Genomic DNA, 10,224 nt, shown 5'->3' on the forward strand with positions numbered 1-10,224 from the left:
TTGATCTCCTCCTCCATTTTAGATGTGATTAATCTATCTCTGTTACAGGGATATGTACCAAAGGCTTTCAAGGTTGCTGTAATTAAACCTTTAATTAAGAAACCGTCTCTTGACCCAGATAACTTGGTCAATTATAGACCTATATTCAATCTTCCTTTCTTATCTAAAATTCCTGAGAAAGTAGTCGTAAAAACAAGTGTGTGATGACTTTCAGAGTTTCAGCCTGGCTTTACAGCTCATCATAGCACTGAAACAGCTCTGGTGAAAGTCACTAATGATATTCTCATGGCCTCAGATAATGTACTTGTATCTGTGCTCGTCCTGTTGGATCTCAGTGCTGCATTTAACACAGTCAATCATAATATTCTTTTAGAAAGACTCGAACATTTTATAGGAATTAAAGGAACAGCACTAGACTGGTTTAAATCTTATCTATCTGATCGAATTCAGTTTGTTCATGTTAATGATAGATCTTCAACACGCTCAAAGGTTACCTGTGGAGTACCACAGGGATCAGTGCTAGGACCAATTCTCTTTACTTTATACATGCTCCCAATCGGTAGTTATTAGACAGCATGGAATTAATTTTCACCTTTATGCTGATGATACCCAGCTATATCTGTCTATAAATCCAGATGAAGCTAACCCATTATAATAGATTACAGGCATGTCTCAAAGACATAAAAACCTGGATGAGTCTTAACTTTCTGCTCCTGAATGCAGACAAAACAGAAGTTATATTCTTTGGACCAAAGTCTTTGAAAAATAAGCTGTTTAGTCAGTCACTTCATTTGGATGGGATTAAGCTGATTTCAGATCATAAAATTAAAAAAATCTTGGCGTTATTTAAACTAGTCCATGCATTTATTACTTCAAGGCTGGACTATTGTAATGTAATTCTTTACTATCAGGAAGTCCACAAACTGTAGTTAAAAGCCTTCGGCTATTCAAAAATGCTGCAGCCAGAGTTCTGATGAAAATTAAAAAGAGAGATCACATCTCTCCTATCCTTGCTTCGCTTTATTGGCTTCCTGTCAAGAATATAATTTAAAAGTCTTCTTCTCACATTTAAAGCCTTAAATGGCCAAGCTCCATCAGATATCAGAGATCTGATTGTTCCTTATGTTCCTAACAGAGCACTTTGCTCTCAATCTGCAGGTTTACTAGTGGTTCCTAGAATTTCGAAAAGTAGAATGAGAGGCAGATCATTTAGTTATCAGGCTCCTCTCCTGTGGAACCAACTACCAGTTTTATTCTGTAAGGCAGACACTTAAAACTTTTCTTAAATCTTTCTTTTTTGATAAAGGTTATAGTTAGAGTTATCCTAAGCTATCTCTATAGTTATGCTGCTATAGGCTTAGACTTCTGGAGGACATAGGGACCCCTATTTCTGCAGAATCTGTTNTTGAATTGAATAAACATTTATTGATGGAATTTTAATGCATTCTGAGTTATTCTCAAAACTCAAACCTCTGAGAGGTATGGAGTAATCAGCTAATTGGGAGCAGGTGTGGACAGAAGCAACTAGAAAGGATCTAAGGGGGGAAAAAAGGGGCAACAAAGAGTTACAACAGAAAACAACATGGCTTAACTGTGGCTAGAAAATAACTTAAATGGAGCTAAAGGTAAATAAAAATAACGACCACAAAATAAAGAACGACCAAGGGGAAAACTAGAGGATAAGGGAAAAGACTGGCGATAACTGAAGCCATGGAAAACATAACCTAAAGATAGCAGCAAGAATAACTACAAATAAAAGAGGACCAAGGAAATAATAAATACCAAAAAAAAAAAATAATTTAAATGATATAGCAACAAGAAATACAAGGGAAGCGTAAAACTAAAAATTCAAAAATGATATAAATCTTGAAAACAACAAAGAGTAACATAAAATAAAGCATGAGAACAAATAAAATGACGTAACATAACCAAAATGTTCAGAGAAGAAGATTATGACAGTCAAGGCAACAAAGAAAAAGTCAGATTTCACTCTTAAGGTTCACATATTTAAGTTTTTATTTTAATTTACACCATATGACACATTTAACTTTGAGCCCTCCTGTGCAGAGGAACTGTTTGTCTTAATACTCATAATAGACTGAGAGATGTGTTGACAATCTAATAAAAACTTTATTGTAGAGCTCTAAAAATGACTTTAACATCCAAAATTAATACTCAGATTGTTGGATTTGGACTGTTGAACTATTTTATTCTTTTATCCCGACACAAAACCTTTTGTTTTGTTTCATAATGCTATGGTGTTTTACATTTACCTTTTGAAGAGTGCTCAGTTGTGTTAATTGTCCTTGTAATTTGACAGGCTGCATTTTTACTTTTGGGTTGTTTGAAGCATAAATACAAAAGTTCATCATAAATTTATGATGGAGGTTGACAGATAAACCAACAGATGGAGACAAACCGAGCCAATAGATGTGAGAACATACCAATGGTTGTGGTGGGATTATGTACAGTAATTGAAAATATTTAATTGTTGGAATGATGAATTACATTGATAAATGAGTACAAGGACCAACATAGGGATAGATGGCACGACCTATTGATCAGCTCACAGATGGCAGTACAAACTTACAGTATGGCTTTATTGATTTATCCAATTCCATTTTGTTGTTTTTTTTTTTACAAAAATCCTTTTCCATTCCTTAAAAAAAATCTGTTCTTTTCTAGATTGTATGAAACCCTAAAATGTAATCATTCATGGGTGAACAGCCTTCTAGTTGGCATCTTCTGAGGCTTCTGCTTTTGCTCTGAAGAGGCATTTTAAGGTTAACACAAAATTGGCGGACTCAGTGCTTGATGAGCTTTTTGGCATTCCTCCCTAAAATGAGTCATGACTCACGGCCCACTACTGAATTAAACTGACAGCATGTCATGTGAGGGGTGTTGTCATCCATTAACGCTAAGTTTTGCCAACATGCCTACTTTTGACGCTGCCAGTCCAGGCTTAGAGCAATGACAGTTGCTTTTTTTCTTTTGAAGACTCTTCTTGGTCGATATTGGCAGTCAGGCAGAAGACAAAAAAATTACACAACATGCAGAAGAATTATGAAAAGGCCAAACTGAATTACTGTAATGCATACTCAAACTCAAGTCCTCGGGAGCCAGTGTGGTTCAAATTATAGATGTGTTCACTTTAACACAGCTGGATTAAATATTTAAGCCATTTGCAGGATAACTTGTTTGTACGCTGAGGATGAAAATTCAGCCATTTCATTCAAGTATGTTGGATTAGGAATATGTCTGACAGTTTCAGTATACTGGCACCCAAGGATTTATGTTTTACTTGTATTAAACTTCAATTCATTTTTTTTAACCCATCCACACTCAAATTTCCCTTAAGGTTTGTTCTACTGTTTTGTCAAAATGAAGCCAGATTTTGACTACAAATCCTGAAACACATCATCTAGTGAAATTGATCACGGTTGGAGCATTCTTACTTTGACAATGTCATTACAACATCATCAAACAATGGAAATTAATTTCTTATGGCCTTCATTTTAGCAACAAGTTCCTAATTTTTCAACACAATTTTTTGTCTTATCACTATATTGGATCTCATAACCATGTGGGTTAAGATGTTATTTTCAAGTTAGAATAATTATTTACATAATTCTAGTATTGCAAATAAAATAGTTTCCACATCCAAAAGCAGAATTAACTGATTGACTGACTGACTGACTGACTGACCTAAGATTACCTAGCGGAAGTGAACCTTCTTCAAGACTGACAGCTACGGACCCATCTGTATAGACATGTTATGATTTTGCTAAGTTGTTCACACACAGAAACTACTTTTAGGAGACTCAAAAAGTTTATTACAAATATAATAGGGTGACTGCAGGATGTGGAACAAAATGACAACAAAGGGTAAGTATAACGTTGTGAGGTACTAAAGTAATGGTTCCAGATTAATTGAGTGGTCAAGTTTTTTGCCGGTGGGGTCTTTAGAGTAGAAAAAAAAACTCCTCTTTGTTCCTCCCCAGACCAACTTGCATCATCAAACCATGTCTGGGAAGGAACAAGGGAGAATGGAGCTGCCAGCCAGAGTCTTGATACCAGAGTTTCTACGGGGGAATTGTAGAGAACTTGTTGGAGTCCAAGAGCTGTTAGCTGGAGCGGAATCCTATAGCTCATCAGAGTCTCCCCGAGAAGGTGAACACAAAGGAGTACTGGCAACAGGCTCCTCTTACAACAAAATCCAACATCCTCCATATCCACCCACTCCGTTCCAGACCACTTGCACAAAGCAACGGCTACAGCCTCCACGATTTCTCCCATCTTGCTCCGCTCCGACAACTTTGGAGCTCGAGGAGGGGCATGTGCAATATTACTTAATTCATAGGAAGAAAACATGCAGTAGTGAATGATTAATTTAATAAGACATAATTAAAACTTTCCATCAGCATCAAACACAGGTTTCTGCCCAAACATTTTTCTTTTGTTGTGGGTCTTTGTAATAGGGATAATTAGGAACATACAACATTGGTTTGTTCTCTACTTGAAAACTCAGCATCTCTTCATCCATGACTGTGATAAAAAGTTTCTTTTGAAGTTGTGAGATGTAGTCTTGGAAGTTGTTGTAACTGGATTCAATTAAACTTTTAAGCCTCTCAGTATAAATTAAATATTTTGATTGACATATGAAATCTGCTTCCTGCTATGCTGAAGTAACAATAGTTTCCACCCAGTAATTTAATGAAACAGTCTTAGTTTTTTTTTTTGGAATATATAAGAATTATACTCTAATTTGTAGTTACTGATCTGTTATTACGATATTTTAATTTGACAAACTGGATCTTCTTGATTTTCTTAGGTTTAAGTATGCCACCCAAAAACAACTTGCACAGAAAATATACATAATAGTCATAGAGATGTTTTACTGTACTTATGTTAATTCCTTTGGTCAACCAATGTATTTATACCTAGTCCTTAACCTGACTGAAACTTAATTATTTATTTATAGTTTAAGTCAAAAACTGACTTGAGTCAAACCGGTTTGTGTATGACTTTTTAATCTCCGATCCAGTTTTTTTTCCATGTCGCACTCACTTGGTATAGAAAGGCTCTGACTGCTCAGATTGTTTTCATTTCAGTTTTCCACATTTGACTGGGAAAGACTTTAAAAGTTAGAAAAATCTAAATACGGTTCAGCTACTAAGCAAATCTCCACTTCATGACCGGACTGCTGCACAGCATCTCAGAACCGAGAGAGGATTTTAATAGGGCTATATGAGAAATATAGATATCAGACCTACATTTAACAAAAAGTAAAACACAACAATAAACACTGTGGGATTTTTTTGGTGAGGATCAATCGGTATCACTTCTTTTACTGTATCAGTTTTCTGTCCCTGTGAAGTTTGTCAAAGATTTTTTCTTCCAAGAATATCAATAGAATAGAATAGAATAAAAATTACTTTATTTTCCCACAATGGGGAAATTGTGCTTTCTACTGTCCCTTTCTGTGGCTGATGATGATCACTACTTTATCTGTTTTCTGTTCTCTTTAACTCTTATGATGTGTAAAGCATTCTGTGTTTCACCACGAGGATGTGCAAGTCCCCACAATGTAGCGTATTGCAAGGAAATACGCATTTCTATATTCCCATGAGGTAACAAATATGGCCATCTCTACTAACTTACAATGAACCACCATTTGCAAAAGCAATAAAAAAAAACAAAAACAAATTCACTTTAGAAAGCTTTCTGGACTGTAAATCTTATATATTTGCAAAGTAAGACTTAGCAATGAATTCTTCTGTTTTTTCCATTGAGTGTAGAAAAAATATATCTATTAGCAAGGAGCTACAAAGTCTGTGTAATGTGTGCATGCACAACATGTAGGCTCATGTTTGCAACATTCTGGCAGCACCACCGGTTGCAAAGTCCTACCCATGGGTGTATATATCAATTTAAAGAAATCAAATTGTCCATCTTCAGTGGAAAAACAGGAAAAAACCAAGGAACTATTTTATTTTATTTCCATGTCTAGAAAAACTGAAGGTTTTTGCTTGAGGAATGAATCAAATTCCCCCTGATTCTGTCAAATGTATGACAGGCTACTCTGAATTATTGAAGAAGTTAACCCCCTTGTCAAACTGCCTGGGGCATTACAGAGACCCCTGTCGAATGGTGAGACTTACCTTGCAGGACATGTATAACACATCATGGAGTACTCGTGTAGCAGTGTTGTAAACAGTAAAGAACCATGTGTCAAAATAGAAATAGATTTAGGGGTAATGTCAATGAATTAAATGACTTAAAAAAAAAACTGAACTCATGGCTTGATTTTATTGTAATCTACACAAATGGTTATTACAAATTGGGTATGTGTTAAAAATTGTTAAACATCAAGCTGATTATGTAAACAATGTGTGTTATGAACAGTCTGCAGAAATGAAAATCTTTAGCTTACAGCAGAAAGTGCATAGGCTTTTGTAGCCACAATGAACCTAACTTTCATGACAAAAAAGAGAATTACACATTTTAAATGTCATATTTTTTGGATGGATTTAGAAGCCATGCCATACACGTACCAGCCGGCCACAGACTGTGGTCCCCTGGCTTTATATAATCGCTGATATGCTTGGTCACGTCCAGAATACGCTGCTGTCCTGTTTGTATGTGGGTGTGTATTTGTATGGGAGAACAAGTAGAGGACATGCAGCCTGGAGCAATGAATTCCAATAGCTTGGTACCCCAAGGATGCTCATGTACACACCCGTTAACCTGCACATACACATTCATCCGAGTGCATCAAATCACATAAACATGAATCTTGCGTGTGAGTTTGGACTCTGGCAATGTTTTATTCAGAATGAAGCAGAACAGTAAAGAAAATGCAAGTTAAGATGATTTAGATTTTTCCCATCCTTCAAACACAGAAATCGTTAAAATGGGTTATGGTGTTTCAGTGCTTTTAATCAAAGATATATACATTTTTCAAAAGCACATCAGACATGAAAGAAAAAATACGAAGTGTTTTACAACTTATCGATTACATTGATTTGAAAGGTTTTGTTGGAGAAATCAGGGTCAAGCCAGTTTAGGACAGTTTGGTCCTTTCGTAGATGGTATAGATCAGAAATTGCTCTGCTTTCATCCTCACTATGCATATATTTTAACAGATGACCAGTAGAGGCAGATTAATTAAACTAGATTTTTAGCAATCATTTATAATATTATGATCTATATGCCTATGTGTGTTATGTACTCTTAGGGCTGCTGAAACCAGCAAATATTGCAAGGTGTTAGCAGCTTATCCTTTACATCATAAAAGCTGTGGCTCAATATGAAGTCTCAATTGATTAGGCTTGTTCCCCTGGTGCTCTATTGGATTGAGATTAGGGGATTTGGCCTCAAAATTGGCATACTTCTTAAATCTCTTTGGATATTTGCACAGAGACAAAACTGCATTATCCTGCCAAATTGCATTGCAACTGCCTGGGAATACATAGATCACATAAAAAGGGTTAGTGTTTTTTCTTTAACGACAGAACATTGCCTAAAGCATCTCTTAGTGAACACTGGCCAAAGCATTTACCAGCAGAGCAATGGCCAAAGCATCACACTGCCTCCATCGGCATGCCGTTATCACATTGTGCATCCACTCCAAGGCGCAACATATTTGATTCCCTTTGTATCCCAATACTTTTCTGATAAAACCAGTATTAACTTTTTATGCAATGTGAGACAATGTAGCCTTTGTGTTCAATCTTAATGATCAAGCAAACCTTTATTGCCTGAACATGCATTGATTTGCCTTGGCTACACAGAATACAAAAGTTTTTCTTCCTTTTACGTTTTTTAATGTTGTTTATATATTATATGAGCTGTGTTTTCAAATGTTCATACTTATGTCTGCTTTATATGTGCTACATATCCTCTCACAATGTTTTGTACACCACAAAAAGGTGTCTCGAATAGTTTCTTGGAATATCAACATGCACTATACCCCTCTGCATACACATGAGAATCAGGTGCTCAAGATGAGCCCTGATCTCAAGTGAGTATGCACTCCGCTGGCCTCGCTCTGGGACCTATCAAGCAGCAGATGGAGACCCCTGTTATTATAAAGAATTGCCTTTCGGGAAAAATATATCCCAGTTTTTTGTCAGTCCTGTGAAAAATTGACTCTAAGGATCAAATTGATATCTGTGTGGGGTTTCATCAACATGTTTGCAATGAGCTGTATAAACAAGTATATGTAACCTTAACTAAGCAGAATAAATCTCAATAAAGATACAAACATTTAAATTTCTTGAGAAGTTTAACTTTTGGGCATACAAGTTTCTGCCCGACTGGGACAATTTTTAGAATTTTGTCACTCCTGAATGCCATCTGAAGCTTAGCTTGTTCATATATATGTTAAAGTTGCATGTTTTAATCAAATTAGAGATTTATGATAGAACACTCTATCTGTCCAAGGGATGTTCTCTCAACCCTGAACTTGAAGATGTCCAGATTATTAAATTAAATAAAAAAAAATTTTTGAGGACTGAAACAGTCTCAAAAATGTTTAGTTGCTTCAGAAATAATCAGTCCATATGCAAAAAGAGCTTTATGAGAGCACAACATGAAAAGGTAGTGATTAAAATTGAGTGACCAAACATTCTTACCACACCGTTGATTTACAGAAGCTGGAAGCTCTGTAAGATAAAACGTGTAAAAATTGATCCCTCAGGAAAAGAACAGAGGGACTTTGAGTTCTTTCTAGTTCTTTTAAGTTTTTTTTTTTGTTTTTTTGTTTTTATGTAATAATGTATATAACTTCAAGAGAATGTGATCATAATTCACTTAAGTAAAACCACTTCACATGTGTCTTAGTATTTAAAAGAACAATTTAAGCATTTGGTTATTCATGTTTTTGTTTTTTTCTGGGTAATATCAGAGTTTGTGTAATTTCAGTTGGATAAGTTTACTTCTTTATTATATTATATAATGCATTAATATATTTATTCAGGTAAGAAAAAAGTCAACAAAAAGACATATATTTCAGAAAAGAAAAAGATCTAATAGATTTTTAACACTGGATATTTACTGATTATTAGGCAGTTGTGTTTTTGAGGATTGTTTGTATAATTGGGACACAATTGATTTCTCAATCAACCCAAAAGACTCCTTAATATCAAAGTTTCATATTTTTGGAAGTTGATGTGTTTTTTTTTTTAGATTTGGCTATTTTATGAGGATTTCTGTGTGTGCAGTCAAATATTACTGTGCAGAATTATTAGGCAACGTAATAAAAACAAATATATACCCATCTCACTTGTTTATTTTCACCAGGTAAACCAATATAACAACACAAAATTCAGAAATACACATTTGCGACATTCAAAAACAAAAAAACAAAAAAAACAAATCAGTGACCAATATAGCGACCTTTCTTCACCATGACGCTCAAAAGCCTTCCATCCATAGATTCGGTCAGTGTCTTGATCTGTTTGCGATCCACATTGCGTGCAGCAGCCACCACAGCCTCCCAGACACTGTTCAGAGAAGTGCATGGTTTTCCCTCCCTGTAGATCTCACATTTCATAAAGAACAACAGGTTCTCGCTGGGGTTCAGATCAGGTGAAGGTCCCACAAGCTCATCTTTGATACCAGCCCATACTAGTACCCCTCCTCAACCTTGCTGGCGTCTGAGTGGATAAGGAACTTGCTGCCCTTTACTGATCCAGCCTCGTGCCCATCCATCTGGCCCATCAAGACTCACTCTCATTTCATCAGACCAAAACACCTTGGAGAAATCAGTCTTCAGATATTTCTTGGCCCAGTCTTGACGTTTTGTTTTGTGCGTCTTGTTCAAATGTGCCCTTTTTTCGGCTTTCCTCAACTTGGCCAGGTCACTGAGTGTTGATCACCTTGTGCTTCTCGGCACTCCAGACATGTTGCAGCTCTGAAATATGGCACAACTGGTCGCTAATGGTGACCTGGCAGCTTCACACTTGATCATTCTCAATGCATGGGGAGTTATTTTGCGTCTTCTTTTTTTCAACACGCTTCTTGCTCCCCTGTTGGCTATTTGCCATGAACTGCTTGATTGTGCGACAATCCCGCTTCAAAAGCTTGGCAATTTCCAAACTGCTGCGCCCCTCTGAAAGACATCTGACCATTTTTGACTTTTCAGAGTCTGTTAAATCTCTTTTCTGACCCATTTTGCCAAAGGAATGGAGATATATATATATATATATATATATATATATA

At 36.0% G+C, this 10,224-nt stretch overlaps 1 protein-coding gene across 1 annotated transcript in view; it reads left to right on the forward strand.

Annotated features, from left to right (window-relative positions):
- Window positions 1–10,224, forward strand: part of LOC107101876 (ependymin-2-like) — a gene marked incomplete at its 3' end in the record, with an annotated part of 33,702 nt that overhangs the window by 1,600 nt on the left and 21,878 nt on the right. The gene's annotated exons all lie outside the window — the stretch shown is intronic.

This window comes from Cyprinodon variegatus, unplaced genomic scaffold (genome assembly GCF_000732505.1).
Source record: "Cyprinodon variegatus isolate N-32 unplaced genomic scaffold, C_variegatus-1.0 Scaffold1165, whole genome shotgun sequence".
Taxonomy (NCBI): Eukaryota; Metazoa; Chordata; class Actinopteri; order Cyprinodontiformes; family Cyprinodontidae; genus Cyprinodon; species Cyprinodon variegatus.